This window comes from Vombatus ursinus, unplaced genomic scaffold (genome assembly GCF_900497805.2).
Source record: "Vombatus ursinus unplaced genomic scaffold, bare-nosed wombat genome assembly UNPS02014817.1, whole genome shotgun sequence".
Lineage (NCBI taxonomy): Eukaryota > Metazoa > Chordata > Mammalia > Diprotodontia > Vombatidae > Vombatus > Vombatus ursinus.
The window spans coordinates 5,256,148-5,271,558 of record NW_020954595.1 but is presented as its reverse complement, the minus strand read 5'-3'; the positions used below and the strand labels follow the sequence as shown (position 1 = coordinate 5,271,558).

Sequence of the window (15,411 nt, the reverse complement as noted above, 5' to 3'; positions counted from 1 at the left end):
GTGTGTGTGTGTGTGTGTGTGTGTGTGTGTGTGTGTGTGTGTGTGTGTGTGTGTGTAAGATGGGAAGGGTGCTTGAAACTGTGTCATAGAAGAAAAAGCTGAAAGAAGTAGGAGCATTTAGCCTGGAGAAGACTAAGGCAGTAGATGTGATTGCCACTTTCTCATCCCTTAAGGACTGAGGTGTGGCACGTTAGTTTGAGAATGGAACCTTTGGACTCATGGGCAGAAGGGATGGGCAGGTAGCTTCTTGAGAGCAGGACTGTGATTTCTTCTTCTGTCTTCCTCATCACATCTGGCCCAGAGGAGGGGACCTGTCATAAGTTTTCATTGCTTTAATTAATAGAAAAGGAAGTGGGCAATAATAAGGAATTGGGAGAATATGGAGAGGAGAGAGAGCAGAGGGGAGAAGGGGTGACTGTTATCCACATTTGCTTCTGGCTCCAAGGTTGCTATCCACTCTGGTTTGAAGTAGAATGCTGTGTTCTTCCTCCCCACCCCCACCCCAGTTTCTTAAAGTTGCTAACTGTGATCACTGGAAGGACGTTGGCTCTACCTTGCCATGAACATCAATATCTTTGGTCTTAGAATTTTGGAGAGACTTATCATCTTTAAGGGTTGCCAATCATTTTAAGAAGTGCACATGATAAGTACTCAGTAAGTGCCTTCGGCTTGCTGCTTGTGGCGGTTTTTACTAGAAATCAAGGCTTCTGGTTCAGAAAGCTGGCCCCGAGCCCCAGTAACCTTGCCTGGGCGCTGGATGCCCATTTGCTCCTTCCTGTGGCCCAGTGCAGGAGGCCAGAAAGAGGAGTAGCCCCTTATGATTTCTTCAGTGAGAACTCATTAGCCCAAATAGCTGAGGATTTGCTGTTGCCTCAGGGGCTGGGCTGGGAGTGGACAGTGCTGAGTCCTGCTATGCTAGGAGGTAACCTGTTCCTGGCTCAGAGATGGTGTCATGACCATGTTCAGTGGCATCTAATGGGAGGCCTGGAAAAAGTGGGCTTGACCCGAGCAGAGTGTGTGGGATGGGCAGCAAGGACTCGGGGAAAAAGTCTTGGCTCTGGAGTCAGAGGACCTGGGTTTGAACCCCACCTTTGCAATTCCCTGGGCCTCAGTTTCCTCATCTGTAAAATGAAGGGAATGGACTCGATTTTTTTAAAAGTTCCCTTCCAGCTCTAGATCTAAGATCCGGTGATGTCTCTGAGCCTCTGAGAGGGTTGACTGAGATCGCCTCTGACGACTCTTTCGGCTCTGTCTGTGAGCTTTGAATCCCTGCAACTTTGCAGCGTGAGGGCCCTTTCCTGGAGTGGGAGCCTTGATCAGTTATTAGCACCTTGAGACTGGGGACCAGGATGACCATTTTCTTTGTATTGTCTTTGGACACGATGGATGATGAGATGCTCAGTGACTGGCTCAGACCCTAATTTCTGTCCGGTTCCTCGTGCGTCCCTGTCGCCATCACTGGGTGATTGGCCTCCTTGGAAGTTTGTTTTCAGGGTAGAAGGTGGGTAGCTGGAGATAAGAGGTGTGTGGTGCTGGGATGGAAGGTCAGGGTGGAGCAGGAATAAAGAGCTGAGCCCACAGGAAGCCTGGCGTGATGCTGCTGCAGCAAGAAGCACAGAGAATATATTCATAAATCAGTCCGCTCTTTATTACTCAGTTCCCGAGGCTGAAGGTTAGTTGACTTGGCAGCCTATTTCCACACTACATGTGAACACAATGTGATTACTTTATTGACAGACCTTGATTGTGATGGAAAATGGTATTATTCTACTTGATCACCCACAGTACTTCATGAGGGGGTTATGTTCTGCTGTGGGGGACACATTTTAGGGGGGACGCGGATCATCCAGAGAGCATCCAAAGAGAGGCAGCCAGGGTAAGGAAGGGCCTGCAGACATCACCAGAGAGAAGGGAACGGGGTAGGTCTGGTCAGAGGAAGACAAGACTGTGGGGGGGAGGTGGGAGCCTGGAGAGCTGTCTGCAGAGATGTAAAGAGCAGCCACGTGGAAGACGTGGCCCCAGGGCCGAACAGGGAGCACTGGGCTGGAAGCCACAGAGTGGCAGATTCAGGCTCGATGCAAAAAGAAATGTCTCAACAATTAGAAGAAGCCCAAAGTGGAATGGGTAACCTCTCCCCCCCAACTCAAGCAAAAATTGGGAGAGAACTAATTTGGTGAATGTGTTGGGGGGGGAGGGGCTTGCTCAGGTAGGGATTGGAGGGTCTGACTTTTGAGGTCCTTTGTAACACTTAGTAGGAAAGAAGGAGGAAGGAAAGAAGGGAGAGAGAAGGAGGGGGGAAGGAGAAAGGAGGAAAGGAGGGAAGAAGGAAGGGAAGGAGGGAGGAAGGAAGGGAAGAGAGAAAGGAAGGAGGAAGGAAGGAAGGAAAGAAGAAGAGAGGAAGGAAGGAAGGAAGGGAATGGAAGAAGGGAGGGGGGAAGAGGGAAGAAAGAAAGGAAGAAGGAAGGAAGGGGGGGAAGGAAGGAAAGAGGAAGGGAAGGAGGGAGGAAGGGAGAAAGGCAGGGAAGGCAGAAAGTAAGGAAAAGAGGGAGGGAGGGAGGGAAGAAGGAAGGATAGAGGGAGGCAGAGGGTGGGCAGATTTATTAAATGCCTGCTCTGTGCCAGGTACTGTGCTTAAGTGGTGTACAAATATTATCTCATTTGATCCTCATGACAGCACTGGGAGGTAGGCGCTATTATTATCCCTATTTTAGATTGAGGAAACTGAGGTAGATGGCAGTTAAGTGACTTGCCCAGGGTCCCATAGCTAGTAAGAGTCCAAGGCTGAATTTGAACTTGGGTCCTCCTGATTCCAGGCCTGGCACTCTGTGTACTGTGCTTCCTACTTGTCCTAGTTGCTTTGATTCCAAGGCAAATAACATGTTGTTGAAAGATTTCTAATACAAAAAGTTAAGATAGAATTTTAAAGCTATTAATGCATTAATTAGTATTTAATCTGAACATTTTTAGCTGTTAGTCAGTCTTATTTGTCAGACCTAACTCTGAAAGACTGTCTAGCTGTTTCCAAGTAGAAGGCCATCTTCAAAGAATGAGGCTTCGGCAGCTGCAGGGAGACAGGAGGGGCTGCACCGGAGCCTCCTCTAAGGACAGTTCCCCAGGGGCTTCCAAAAATGACTCGAGCGTCATTGAAATAGGAGCGTGCCCACCTGAGGTTCCCATTCTGGGGACAACATTCATCTGGAGGGATGTCTCAGTTGTGGTGTATCTGTGTGAAACATACGCAGAAGGATTCATCCTGGTGCCTGCGAGTCACGGCCGCCGGTCTCCTTGGTTCTGTCCTGGGGCGGCCTCTTTCTCGGACCTCAGAGACCTTTCCCTGGTCCTTCTCGGACCTTTCCCTGCATCCTTCTCTGCAGCTTTCTGGCCCAGGTGATGGGAAAGGGCAGACACTGCACTGCTCAGGTTTTCAGTCTGTCCCCCCGCCTCAGTTAGGCCTGTTTTCGTTTCAGTGACTTCCTGGCAGGCGATAATGCTCACAGCACGTGTCTGCGGCTGGGCTTCCTGGGGAACAGATGTAATTGTCCCGCTCAGAGCTTCCCCCCTGGTGACTGACAAGAGCTGCTGAGATGGTTTCACGTTTTAGAACTGCTCCTTGGCATATCTCAGAAGAGGGCGGGAGCCCTCTGGAGAGTCCTGCATTACCTGGGCGAGCACCATGATGATTCTAGAGCTGCCCAGGGCTGCCCAGAGCTTTCTTTTCACTGCATTCATGAGACAGCTGAGGAGGCGAGAGAAAACCATCTCCGTTTAGGAACCAAGCCTTTTTGAGCTTAGCCCTCAGCGGAGTATCTGACGCGGGGGTCACTCAAGGTTGTTGGCTCCCAGGTGCTGGCTTCTCTGGCCCCTTGGTTTCACTCACTGGCCCTGTCCGGGCAGGGCTATCTACTGTGGCCTCTTTCCCCTGGGCTCAGCCCTGAGACCTTAGGTGAATTTTCACCGGAGCCCATGCCTCAGTGTGTGCCCTCAGCCACACGGCACCCCTTGCCCCAGCTCTTCTTTTCCTGTATGGATTGGCTTCTCCTATTTGAATGTAAGCTTCTTGAGGGCAAGGACTATGCCTTGGTGGCACGTTTCTACCTGGTGTTTCATGGGATCTTAGGAGCTTCAGAGGTCATTGGGCATTTATTAAGTACCTACTGCATGTCAGGGGCCATAGTAGGTGCTGGGAATATAATCTAGGCATTTCCTGTACAGTAAGTGGTCCACTTGAAGATCTCTGGGCATGTGGAATTCATTACCTCCCTACGTATCAAAAGATCCCAAGAGCATACATGGCGCCAGAGCTAGAAGTGGCTTCAGAGACCTCATTTCACAGATTCAGGGAAACTGAGGCTCATGGAAGCAGAGTGAACTTTCCCATGAGCTCACAGGGAGTAAGCAAGACAATTTGAATTCTTAGGAAGCTTTTCTTTACATTGGCCCCAAATCCACTTCTCTCCATCTCAGTTCTGCCTTTGGGTAGTGAGGTGGGCCTGGCACCTAGTAGATGTTTAATAAATGATGGTTGGTTGATTGATCTGGTAATTACGCTGAAAGACAATGTGCAGAATGATCTCTATACACACACACACACGTACACACATGTACACACAGAGGCGCACAGACACACAATACAGATGCATCCATACACACACATACACACATACACATATAGACACACACATACAGACACACACACATGCATACTTTTCGATATAAATCTGGACTAGAATGAATAAGCCAGTTTATGAAATTAAATTTTCATTTTATTTATGAAATCAGTAACTCTTCCCTGCTGAACATCAGGGATGCTTGCATATGTTTTGAATCCTTGCTATTATTACAAGAAGGGAACTTTTGAGATCATCCATTCACCTCATTCACCAAAACTCCAGCAAGGGCCTTCTCTATGCACAGAGAGGCTGTTACTAGCTGTGAAACCTTGGAGAAGTCACAATCACTGTTTGCCTCAGTTTCCTCATCTGTTAGATGGAGATAATACTAGCACCTGCCTTCCAAGGTTGTTGTGATCAAATGAGATAATGACGTAGTGTGCCTAACACAGTGCCTGGCACATAGTAGGTGCTTAATAACTGCTTATTTCCTTTCCTTAGCCACAGAACTGGGTCTTGAAAGTAGAAACCAACTCTCTTCGCCCTGAGGACGCTGATTTTCTCTCGTAACATGTGGCTTTTATATGCATAAGTGTGTATGTGTATATACACACATATATACACATGCACACACATATATACATATTTACAATACACATGTGTGTGCATGTATATATATATAAAATGTTAATGTGTGTAGATACACATACAGAGAGAAGAATCCCACCATGCCTTAAAGGTCAGTGTCAAGACATTCAGAGGTGGCATGTCCTAGTGGTTGGAAGACCAGCCCCCAAGCCAGGAAGCTCTGGGTTCTGTGTGACCCTGAACAAGTCTCTTAACTTCTGTGTTCTGGAAGGGCCCTTCTCCCCCATTGACTTGGGAAACTGCAAATTAACATTATCTGTGTTCTACAGTCTTTTTCTTCTTTTTTTGTTCAACATTTCCCAAGTACATTTTCATCTGGTTTGGGCCCCGGGCACTCTGAAGCGTGGCAGTCACTGTCCACTGGTCGCCCGGGCCATGACTTTGATGATCTTTAAGGCTCTGCCTTGCAGAGAAGACGCTGCCCTGCATTGGTGGAGAGCGTTTCCCACGTTGGGAATCCCTTATATGGAGGCAATCCCAGGTTTAGTCTCTGTGCCTCTTCCTACTATGCATGTAGCAAACGTGGCCAAACGTTGACGTTTCAATACGCAAAGAATAGAAGAGAGAATTGTATATGCAACTGTGAACCTGTAATAGAGCCAGTTTTTCAAAGCTTCTATTGAATGCAACGTGTTAGTAAGAAAACCCTGGTGTCCTTGGTGCAGTGGCCTCCTCCTTATTTGTCACCTCTGGCCTTGTCTGCTTTCTCTTCTTTGCCCTTTTCTTGCCTGTTCTTGCTAAAATTGGATTGTGGAGGGGAGCGCTGGGGGAGGAGAAGTTGGCCAGAAGGCATCGCCTCTTTCTGTCAAATGCTGAAGCCTTCAAGCCATCCATTGCCTGTCAGTCTGTAGTCAGAAAACATTTATGAAGCACCTACTATGTGCTGGGCACAGTGCTAAACCTGCCCAGCATGACCGACCCCTCCCTGCCTCCAGCTGAGGACCTTCTTCTTCCTGTGTCCTATCCAAACTTCCCCCTCTGCTACTCCTTCCCCACTATCTGGAGAAATCCCCTCAAGGCTCCTGTGATAGCGGGCACACTTTAACAGGAGCCGTCTGGAGACAGTGGGCATCCTAACCTGGGTCTTCCCTGAAGTCGAGAACTTCAGAAGGTCGCCGAACCCATAATGATAATGATAGTCAATGCAGCCCATTCATATGGCACTTTTGATTAGAGAGTGTTTGCATAGATTATCTCTAGGCAGCTCAGAGGTATAGAGGAGAGAATGGTGGATTTGGAGTCCAGACTCAGGAGGACCTGGGAGCTGAATGCGGAGATCTGAAGAGTTTTCATCCATGGGTCGATGTCATCCTGGAGAGGTGTCCCCGGTGGGGTGCCCCAGGGATCCGTCCTCAGCCCTGTGCTGTGTGGCATTTTTATCAGTGACTCGGCTGAAAGCCTTCATAGTGTGTTTTTCACATTTTCAGATGAGACAAAGCTGGGGAGGAGGCCCTGGGAGGGGAGAGTGACAGAGTTGGTATCCCAGAGGATCTCAACAGGCTAGAACTCTGGGCTGAGTCTGTTGAGATGGAATTGAATTGAGAGAAATGTCGAGTCCTCCACTTGGGGCAAAAAGAATTCAGTCGCACAAGCGCAAGCTGGGGGAGGGCAGCCAGATTGCAGTTCCTGTGAGAAACATCTGGGTGTTTTTGTCAATAGCAGGCTGAATGTTAATCCTGCAATCCCTGGGTGACATAGCATCTCAAATGAGCTGAAAACGCTAATGCAATCAAAGTGGCCTGGCTAAGAGAAAGGCCAAGAACCCCCAGGCTAGAAGTTTTCAAGGAAAGGGTAAATGAGATCCCACTTGCTGGAAAATTCTAGAAGGGATTCTGGTCTGGGAACAGGATGCATTTAGAGAGCCTCGGATGTTCCTTTCCTCTCTGAGATATTCGGTGGGGGGGGGGGACAGCCCTCCTGGAAAAACCCAGGGTCACTGGGAATCACAGGACCATCAATCTCAAGCTAAAAGGGGCCTTACTTTAGAGGCTGTAGAATCCAATCCCTTCATTTTACAGGTTGGGTACTGAGGCCCAGGAGGGTTAAGTGCCCAAGGTTGTAAGTGGCAGAGGTAGATTGGAACCCAGATTGTGGGACTCCAAGTTCAGCACTTGTTCCATAGCCCCAACCCTGAATGGCTAGTAGTCTTCTCTCTGTACTCTGGGTGAGTATAGACTTGTCGAATTACTGGATTTTTGAGCAGGAGGGAAAGTTAGCACCTTTCCATTTTACAGATGAGTAAGTTGAGGCTCAGAAAGGGTACTTGCCTCTTTCCTGCTAGTTTGTGGCAGTCAGACTAAAAGTGGGGGTTCCTACTCCTCCCTGCCTGTATTGCCCTGGGATGTGGAGACCTAAGTGTTGCTTCCACCCCAAACAGTGCTGAATGAGCTTCATTTGGGAGGCAGAACCCTTGCTCTGACTTGCAGGGTTTTAGCTGGCACCAAGACCTCCTTGGAATAGGTCTGAAGTTGTTTGCCTGGAGTGCTTTCCCCTCCCCTTCTCTCCCCTCCTGAGACAGATGGATCCGACTTGGAGAAATCCAGCTGAGAGATGCTCGAAATGTGTTTGTTCTTTCCCAGTGGAGCTGATTGTCTTTGTTTTTAAGAAACGATTGCCTTGCTCTTTGGTGTTGGGGAGCTCAGAGGGCTGTTGGTCTGACTTTTAGACTGCCTTGGTGAGTGGGAAAGGGAGACCCAGAGAGAAGGTGCCAGGCTTCCCTTTCAGAGATCATTGGTCTGGAGAATTTGCAAACCCTGTCTGGTGAGATGTGGTAGTGGCCAGGCCATCAATAAATGAAGGAAAAGCCACGAGGAGAGGATCTGGTGAGCGAGGGATGTTGGAGTGGAGATGATGACCTCATCTGGGCTCTGGTCTGGAACAGGCTTCTATGAGCCCCGATGGTCCGACTGCATCTGGCTGTGTGACCCTGGACAAGTCACTGAACTTGTCTGTCTCTGTTTCTTCTTCTGTAAAGAAGGGTTAATAAAAGCACCCACCTCCCAGGGCTGTTGTGAGGATGAGATGAGACATGCAAAGCACGGCCCCAAGACAGCATGGCAGAGTTTTGGTTGAGGCAGGTCATTTACAGTCACTGTTTTGGAGGGTTCGCCTCCAGCTCTTTGGGTATTTTAGTTTAGCTTAGTTTAGTTAGTTTGATTTTTTTCCTTTTTTTTTTTCCTGACCTTATGAAATGTTGGAGAAATGTAAGAATTTTGCTCAGAAACTCCTGGGGGCTTCTTTCTTAGGCATCAGATAACATACACTTTAAAAAATAATCCTTTTTGTACGGCTACCTTTTGATTTTCTGTCACATCCATTTCTGAATATCTTGAAACAACAATTAACAGGGAAAAATCAGCTTAAGCAAAACCATGCCATGGCAGCCATGTCTGCCCGTGTCCCCAGTGTTGCACATCCATGTGCTCCCACCTCTGCCACCAGGAAAGAGGGGGCAGTGTTTCTCAGCTCTTCTCTACAGGCAAACTTGGCCATGATAATTCTGCAGGAATAAGCAGCTGTGGTGCTGAGCTGGCCATGTAACCCTCAGTGACATCTCAGAGCCTGGGACTGGTCAGTTTAGAGGCTTACAAGGTGGTGCTGATGAATTCAAGAGCATGGCTTTTGATGCCCATTTGGGACAATTTTTTAAAATTTTAATTTTTAAAAATAAGTTTTGGTGGCCATTTTCTGTTTCTTACATCACCATAGTTATCCCCAGTATTCCTCCTCCCAGAGAACCATCCCACATAACAAAAAGTATTTTTTAAAGAGGAAGAAAAATCAGCACAAGTGATCAATCCATGGAAAAAGGCTGAACACATGTGTCACGTGTAATCCCTGTGTAGCTCCCACCTCCAGGAGTGGGTTGGAGGCATGAACAATTCATTAAATTCCTTTTTATGGCAGGGATTTGTCCCTAGTCCTGGGCCCAGGTATTCACCTTTGGTCAGAGGAAGGACCAGAAGGAGCTAGAAAGTGGGTGTATCCACCCTTACTCCTGGAGGCAAGGGCAGGAATTGTTGTGTTTAATCAGGAGTTGGCATGATATAGTGGGTAGAGGACTGGGGTTCAACTCAGGAAGACCTAGGATCTCTGATGTCAGATACTGGCTAGCTGAGTCCCTTAATCTCTCTCAGCATCAATTTTCCAATCTGGAAAATGGGGATAATGCTTATAGACCCTACCTCAAATGTGATAATGTGCTTTGTGAAAGCTAAAGCACTAATGACATGACAGTTGTTAATTTTGTTACTGCTGCTAATGGTGAAGCTATGTTACTAGTGGTAACATCATTGAACTGTGGAGTGGTAGAGCTGGAAGGCATGCCTCAGGTCACCTGGTCCAACTCCTGGGGCCCAGGGAGGGTGTGTGACTTACCCTGGCTCCATCTGATGTAGTGGCAGAGCTGGGATCAGAGTTCAGGTCTCCTGACTCTCAGGCTCTGCGCTTTCCACTAAGCCACCCAGACCTGAGCAGAAGGGACAAAAGGACCTTTTCTTACTATGGGTACAAGTTGGATTTAATTACTGTGTGTGGTTCAACGGTTTATTTTTTAATTAAATTTTGTTTTTTTAAATAATAAGTATTTATTTTCTCTCCCTCCCACTTCTCTCTCCCCCACTGGAAAAAGGAAAAGAAAACCCTTTTAACAAATTTACTTAGTTAAACAAAATACATTCTCGTATTGGCCATGTCCCAAAACGAATGTTTTTGATATGTAACATGCACATTATGGGATCCTAAAAATCCCTGGAGGCCACTGTGGGACAAAGCATTAAAACTATCCAGGAGAATGGAGGCGGGTCTGGTAACCTGAGTTAGGGAAAGATTTGGATATTCAGTGAACTTAAGCTCTATCATCTCATCTTTGCAAAAGAGCCGAGAATTAGTGCAAAGTCCAACAGGGATTCAGGGCTTTGAAATGGGAAGAATAGTGCCCTGTTGGGGCAGAGGGAAAGAGCTAAGTGCTCTGGCAAACCAGAGGGGCTCATGTGGGGCTCCCGGCCCCACCATGAAAGCAGCTTGGCCAGCTGAGGACCGTGTGTCTGCCTTGTAGGGGGCACAAGGACACGGTACTCCTGGCAATGTTAAAGACCGTTGACGTGGGCTTGATGCTGATCTGGAGCAGGTTACAACAGAAATCTATGTTTGCTTGTGTTTACTCTCTATGTATTTTGCATACACTTATGGGTGTGTACAGCTCTTCTCCCCTGATTGAACATGAGCCCCATGAAGGAGGGACTGTTTCCTTTTTGTCTGGTATGGTGCCTGGCATACAGGATAAGCCCTGAACCTATGTTTTCATCGGTTTAGGGAATTCTTGGGTTAGGAAACTGCAGGGTGCCTGTTTCTTGGCAGCTCATGGTTTTTGAGCATTTCCCAGAGCATTGAGAAGCAAAGGGCTTGTCTGGGAATCCTACAGACAGGATGTGGTAGAGTGGGGGATTCGCTCCAGGTCTTCCTGGCTTTGGGGCCACCTTTCTATACAGCCTACTACCTACATTGCCTGTGGCATTGGGCATAATAAATGATTGTTGATTAATTGATTGAATTTTGTTCTGCCCTTCCCTAAGTTACTATGTAGAATGACCTTGTTTCGACTGGATCTAAGAGAAGGATTCTGTTTTCTTATACACAAAGACAAAGAGAGAGCAAAGAAGAGTGGCCTCACCAGCCCAGGGGACGTTTCTGCTTGGTAGATGGGGCGTGTTCAGAGGGTTAAACACTATCGGCAAGGTCTGCCATTAGCCCAGAGGCCAAGTGGGCAGGAGCCTGCCCTGTTTTCAGGGAAGTAGTGTGGGGTAGTAGGAAAAGCCATGATGTGGAGTCAGAGGACCTGGGTTCTGGGGCTTGCTTTACTCCCTACTCGCCTCTCTCTGAATTTTAGTTTCTTGATCTGTAAAATGAGGAAAGTTGGATATTGTTGGGTTAGTGAGCGTTAGCTTCAGATACAGATTGTGACTATAAGTAGGTTTAGAAGTGAGTGGGAGATAAACATGTGAGACAGTGAGTATAGACAGTTCTTTCCAGGAGTTTGACTGTGAAAGGGAGGAGGGATATAGCATGGTAGCACGAGGGGATGACAAAGTCAAGGGAAGGTTTTTGAAGGAAAGGAGTCACTTGGACAATTTAGGTCAGTTATAGAGGTGGTTTAAAAAACCCCACAAAACACCCTATTTTCCTTCGGGGAGAGAGGTGGTGGACAGGAGAGCAGACTCCTTCTAAGGTGAGTTTGATGACCTAGAAGCCAGCTGGAGGATTCTGTTGATAGATCATGCTGTGGGTCAGCATGGGTATTGCATTTGGTGAAGGGTTGGCTCAGTCATCTGGAAAACAAGTCCCAGTATTCTTGTGTCATGGAACCCTTGGTGAAGAGGCAGCTTGGGCACGGTCAGGCTGACAGGAGGCCAGGATACATTTTCAGACAGCATAAGATGTAAAAGACAAGGTTCAAATAATATCTTGCCTGGCTTTTTGTGAGTATCCTGGCTGTATGACCTTGGGCAAGTCACTTAAACTCATAATACCTCAGGCACCTTGTCCATCAAAGCCTATGGACTCTCAGAATAAGGTTTTTAAGAGTAGAAAATAAGATGCAGAGGATTGCCGAGTTGCAGAAGTTTGCTCCTCTGTGTTTATAGAGGGAGCGTCTGATAGCAATGAAACCATAGATGGGAACAATAAAAAGCTGCATATTCTAAGCTTTGCTGATGAATGCACTGTCATGGAGGAGGGTTTAGGGAGCGTGTTTGAGGGGCAAATGATCCAGAGAATGACTTCAGTTCTTCTTTATTCCCTGCCTGTAGAAATATGGCTTATTTGTGCCCAAGGGGTGTGTGCGCGTGTGTGTGAATAAACATTTATTAAGCTCCTACTATGTACCAGGCACTGTGCTAAGCACTGGAGATATAAAGGAGGCAAATGGCAGTCCCTGCTCTCAGGGCCCTCACGATATCTAGTGTATATGTTTGTATATATAGACACACATGGATTCTACATATGTGTCTGCTATGTGCGAGGCACCAGAGATACCAAGACAGAAATGAAAAGCAACCTCAGTCCTCAAAGGACAATCCACATATTTGTGTGTGTATTTGTACATATACATATGTGTGTGCATGTGTACACACATACATGCACGCACATATATCTCTACATATGTATATATGCAGCTATATATGAATCATGTCACACAGGTAAGAGAAAATCAGATAGTATTCCAAATCCTCTTTTCAGCCATAAGTTTAAACTTTCTCTTTACCAGCTGCCATTTTAAAATGTGAATAGAATACCTTTCCACACTGGAGGAAGGGACAAAGAGAATCTGTTTCAGATGCCTTCCCCAGAGCTGGCTGCTTCATTCTTGGCAGGGTAAGACCAGTATGGCAGAAACAAAGGACTCACACCATGTGTGTCCCCCACTCTTACCTTACATCCAACACAGCAATAGCCAGTGTTCCCACAGGCTTCAGGGATAGACCACTCTGGGGAAGAGAGGTAAAGTTTGCACTTTTTTCCCAGTAAGAGCAATGGATAAAGTATAGTTTTCACTATGGAGCAGGAAAGGTAATTCTCTTGGTAAAATAGTGTGGATGTGAGAGGATCCTGATGGAGGTGTCTTGTAAATGAGGGAGCTCCTGGGCCCTTGAGGTCTTCAGAGGGAGGATGGATGACCAGTTGGCTTCACCTTGGGATTGGGCTCAGTAGCCTGGGAGGTCCCCTCCCAGCTGGACTCTTTGATTCCATGGTCCAGCCCCGAATCGCACATTCTCTTTGACAATGCTGTTGTTGGGTTCTTTCCTTAAAGGCCCAGAAGATTGCAAGTTGGGAATGATTTTGCCATGACTTCTGCTGGAATTAAAGTAATTGTGACTGGTTATATTTCATGGAAGTCACACTCGATGTTTCTAAGAAATATTTAGTCACTTTCTAATTAGGCCCCAGAATATTTGGCTGCCTGTGGTTAGAGCTCTTCTGTCTGGGTCAAAGCAAAATCTAGCAAGCAAGATGGCATCTTAAGAAAATCCCAGCAGCTTGGAAAAAAGGGCTGTTTGATATCAGAAGAAACCTGGGTTTCATTCCAACCTCTGACACCTGGGGAGCCTTGGGCGAGCCATTCAGCATCTCTGAGACTCAGTGACCTCAGCTGTAAAAGAGGTGTAACCATTCTTGTAGTCCTACCTCCAAGGGTTGTCGTGAGGTCAGATAAGGCAACATCCATAAAGGGCTCCGTCAATGTCACTTGGCCCTCATTCCTGCTGTTTCAGACACGTTGGGTGGGCAGTGCCTGTGTAACAAGGCAGTCCTCACAGCAGCTGAGGGACAAGCCAGTGGTTTGCTGCTGTGGTGCTGCTCCCAGTCTAGGAAGGCCTCACCTGACCAGCCTGCCAGGGGGCTCCAGCTTTCCTTGCCTGGCTTCTGACTCTCCTCTTATTCCAAGTCTTCTCTTTCCTCTTGTAACTTTCCTGGATGTTTTGACTTTGGGAATAGCTGCAGATGCTCATACCCAGTTTTTGTACAACAATGGTCCCTGAACTTGAGGAAGCCAGAGGCTGAGCCATATTGAGATCTGTTCTTCCCTGCTCTTACACAATTTCCTTATGTGCCTCTAGTCTTTCTTTCCATTAGGCCTTATTTAGGAAGTTTCCTTTATGCCCACGATCAAATCATCATTAATTTGGATTAACTAGGGCAAGGGCCAGTTGAAATTAGTGAAAAAAATGTGAATATTTGAAAAAAGTATGTTTTAGTACTTTCGAAGTAGTGTGGCTTAGTGGGTATGAGGTGGAACTTGGAGCCAGAAAAACATGGTGTGAAATTCTGCTTCTGACATTTACTTGGTGTAGGACTATGGACATTAAACTTTGTTGAACCTCAGTTTCCCTAACTGTAAAATGGGGATAGCAACTTATGGTACCTACCTTATACAGTTGTTGTAATGGTCAAATTAGTTGCTGTGTGTAAAGGGCCTTGCAAACTTGATTTTTGCTTAAATGTTTTGCCTTGAGTGGTGGTAATATTCAGTGAAAGGGGTATCATCCGGGGCAGGAAAGCAATGGTGAAAACAGAAGTCAATAGTAGAACTTTAAAAAAAAAAAGATTAAAGGGGCAGCTAGGTGGCACAGTGGATAGAGCACTGGCCCTGGAGTCTGGAGGACCTGAGTTCAAATTCGGCCTCAGACACAAAACACTCATTAGCTGTGTGACTCTGGGCAAGTCAGTTAACCCCAATTGCCTCACCAAAAAAGAAAAAAAATTAAATCTAGATGGCACAATGGATAGAGCGATAGGCCTGGAATCAAGAAAGCACTGGACCTGAAGTCAGGAAGACCTGAGTTCAAATTCAGCCTCAGACACTTACTAGCTGTGTGACCCTGGGAAAGTCACTTCACTCTGGTTTGCCTTAGTTTCCTCATCTGTAAAGTGAGCTGGAGAAGGAAATGGCAAACCACTCCAGCGTCTCTGGCAAGACAATCCCAAATGGGGTCACAAAGACTCAGACGTGACTGAAATCTTTACCTGTGGGCCATAAACTTGTTTAGATGTTTTGGTAACTGTGTTTCAACATAATTGGCTTCCTTAGTAAAACTATGTATTTTAATTTATGCCTTTAAAAGTATTCTTCTGAAAAGAGGTAAGGCTTTACCAGACTGCCAAGGGATCCGTGACATAAAAGTAACAATTACCCACAGAAATATTTCTAAAAAGTCTAGTGTCCCTGGATGTAATAAATTAAGGAAATGTTAAAAAAAAAGAATCCCTGTTTTAAATCTCTGTAAATGACAATTAATAATATTCAAGGACTTAGAACAATTCCTATTAGATGAACTTAGTATAGTTGGTCCTTAGGAGACATACTTTAACGAAGAGATGAGAATTGCTGTCAGTTAGCATACTGGTAGATGGAAACATTTGCTAGAAAAACCTTTTGTTTGTTTGTAGATTAAAGGTTGACCACAATCTTGTGTACCCTGTTAGTTGGTAACACATCTGAAACAGTCATGGATGAAACAAAGAGTTTCTCCATAGTTCTCACCAAATCTGAAACAGGAAGTCTGAGTGAACTGGGTGTTACCCTGTCACCGTCTGGTTTTCTCTTCAAGTCCATATTTCTAGAGATTTCAGGATTATCTCCTCATCATGAGTTGCAATG

The 15,411-nt window shown here is 46.4% G+C and overlaps 1 protein-coding gene across 1 annotated transcript in view; it reads left to right on the top strand.

Annotated features, from left to right (window-relative positions):
- The window catches only part of CACNA1D (calcium voltage-gated channel subunit alpha1 D), a 355,951-nt gene that overhangs the window by 29,946 nt on the left and 310,594 nt on the right, over positions 1 to 15,411 (top strand). The gene's annotated exons all lie outside the window — the stretch shown is intronic.